Genomic DNA, 3,197 nt, shown 5'->3' with positions numbered 1-3,197 from the left:
TAGTGTTGAATCTACAAGTTGCTTTGGTCGGTGTGGCCATTTTAATAATGTTGATTCTTTCTATCCCTGAGCATGGAATGTTTTTCTTTTCTTTTGTGTCATATCTGATTTCTTTGAGCAGTCTTTTGTAATTCTCATTATAGAGATCTTTTACCTGCCTGGTTAGCTGTATTCCTAGATATTTTATTCTTTTTTGAATGGGAATTCATTCTTTTATTCTATTGTGAATGGGATTGCATTCTTGATCTGACTCTCAGTTTGGATGTTGTTGGTGTGCAGAAATACTACTGATTCTCATACATTAATTCTGTAGCCTGAAACCTTGCTGAAGTTGTATATCAGATCAAGTAGCTTTGGGGCAGAGACCAAGGGGTCTAGGTATGGAGTCATATCTACTGCAAACAGGGATATTTTTACTTACACTCTTCCTATTTAGTGATGTCTTTTCTTTCTATCGCCTAATTGCTCTGGTCAGAGCTTCTAGTACTATGTTGAATAGGAGTGGTAAGAGAGGGCAATCTTGTGATACAGGAGTTAAGAGGAACTCGGGTAGATAGTAAGGGTATAGGAGTCCTCAGTATGGCTTTTCTTTTTAATGAAAAGCAACCCCAAATCATTTTCTAACAAAGAGCAACCTGGAAAGTTGAGCTGCAGACATAGACAAGCAAGCTGAGAGATGGCACAGATGAATGCTGGCAGGAACTAGGGACTAGACATGTTCAAGATGGTGGTTTCATCTTCCCTTCTCTGCCATTCATGTGTATGGTAAGAAGCAGACAAGATGGGGCTGATCAACTGGAAAGCCCACTTGCACAAGAAGATTAGGGTGGGGCGACCAGCCTTCCCCACATGCAGTGTAAACGTTATACTTGATTGAACCAATCTGTGAGCCCTACCTAAGTCAAACAGCTTCCTACGCAAACTGGACTATAAGACCTGACGCATTTGAGGTCTGCCGTTCTTTTCCACTTGGAGACCCCTTCCCCTACGGAGGAAGCTGTTTCTCTTTCTCTTCTCTTCTACCTATTAAACCTCCACTCCTAAACTCCTCATATGTGTCTGTGTCCTAAATTTTCCTGGCATGCGACAATGAACCCCTAGCTTTTGGGGTACAAGTGATTTCTGGTTACATGGATGAATTGTATAGTGGTTAAGTCTAAGTAATGCACCCATTACTTGAGTAGTGTACATTGTACCATATAGGTAGTTTTTCTTTTCTCACCCCACCTTCATTTTCCGTCTGAGTCTCCAGTGTTATTATACCACTCTGTATGCCTTTGCGTACCTGTAGCTTAGCTCCCACTTATAAGTGAAAACATACAATACTTAGTTTTTCATTCCTGGGTTACTTTACTTAGAGCAATGGCCTCCAGCTCCATCCAAATTGCTGCAAAAGACATTATTTTACCCTTTCTTATGGCTAATAGTGTTCCACAGTGTATACCACATTTTCTTTTTCTACTCATCAGTTGATGGGCACTTAGATTGGTACTATATCTTTGCAATTGTGAATTGTGCTCTGATAAACATACATGTGCAGGTGTCCTTTAAATACAATGACTTATTTTCCTCTGGGTAGATACCCAGTAGTGGGATTGCTGGATCAAATGATAGATCTACTTTTCCTTCTTTGAGAAATCTCCATACCGTTTTCCACGGAGTTTGTAATAATTTACATTTCCACCAGCAGTACATATGTGTTCCCCTTTCACCACATCCATACCAACATTTGTTGTTTTATGACTTTTTTAAATAATGGGCATTCTGGCTAGAGTAAGGTGGTATCTCATTGTGGTTTCAATTTGCATTTCTCTGAAGATTAATGATGTTGAGCATTTTGTCATGTTTATCTGCCATTTATATGTCTTGTTTTAAGAAATGTCTATTCTTGTAATTTGCTAAATTTTCACGGGATTATTATTATTTTTTTCTTGCTGATTTGAGTTTTTTGTAGATTCTGGATATTAAGTTAGGGATCTTTGTCAGATGTATAATTTGAAAATATTTTCTCCCATTCTTTAGGCTGTTAGTTTACTCTGATGATTATTTCTTTCACTGTGCAGAAGCTTTTTAGTTTAATTAGGTCCCACTTATTTATTTATTTATTCATTTTTATTTTTATTTTATTTATTTATTTTTTTGAGATGGAGTCTTGCTGTGTCACCCAGGCTGGTTGGAGTGCAGTGGCACCATCTTGGCTCACTGCAAGCTCCGCTTCCTGTGTTCATGCCATTCTCCTGCCTCAGCCTCGCAAGTAGCTGGGACTACAGACACCCGCCACCATGCCTGACTAATTTCTTGTATTTTTTTTTTTTTTAGTAGAGATGGGGTTTCACTGTGTTAACCAGGATGGTCTCGATCTCCTGACCTTGTGATCCACCCGCTCCAGCGTCCCAAAGTGCTGGGATTACAGGCATCTGCCACTGCACCCAGCCTTGTGTTTGTTTTTGTTGCATTTGCTTTTGGGGTCTTAGTCATAAATTTTTTGCCTAAGTCAATGTCCAGAAAAGTTTTTCTAAGTTTTCTTTTAGTGGTCTTTTTTTTGGTTTCTGGTCTTAGATTTAAGTTTTTAATCTATATTAAGCTCATTTTTGTATGTGATGAGAGATAGGGATCCAGTTTAATTCTTCTATATGTGGCTATCCAGTTTTCCCAGCACCAATTATTGAACAGGGTGTCCTTTCCCCAATTTATGTTGTGGTATGCTTTGTCAAAGATCAGTTGGTTGTAAGTATTTGGCTTTATTTATGGGTTCTCTATTCTGTTCCATTGGTCTATGTATCTGCCTTTACACCAGTACCATGCTGTTTTGGTTACTGTAGCCTTGTAGTATAATTTGAAGTTGGGTAATGTGATACTCCAGATTTGTTATTTTTGTGTAGGATTGCTTTGCTTATTTGGGCTCTTTTAAATTCCATATGAATTTTAGCATTGTTATTCTAATTCTGTGAAAAATGATGTTAGTATTTTGATAGGAATTGCATTGAATCTGTAGATTGGTTTGGGCAGTATGGTCATTTTCATAATATTATTTTAATCCAGAGCATGAGATGTATTTCCATTTTTCTGTGTTATATATGATTTCTTTCAGCAATGTTTTTAGTTCTTCTTGTAGAGATCTTTTACCTCCTTGGATAAGCATATTTCTAGGTATTTTTTTTTTTTGAGGGTATTGTAAAAGAGATTGAATTCTTGAT

Source organism: Trachypithecus francoisi, unplaced genomic scaffold (assembly GCF_009764315.1).
Source record: "Trachypithecus francoisi isolate TF-2019V2 unplaced genomic scaffold, Tfra_2.0 Lachesis_group1, whole genome shotgun sequence".
Classification (NCBI taxonomy): Eukaryota; Metazoa; Chordata; class Mammalia; order Primates; family Cercopithecidae; genus Trachypithecus; species Trachypithecus francoisi.
The sequence above is the reverse complement of the archived record's forward strand: the minus strand, read 5'-3'. Positions refer to the sequence as shown.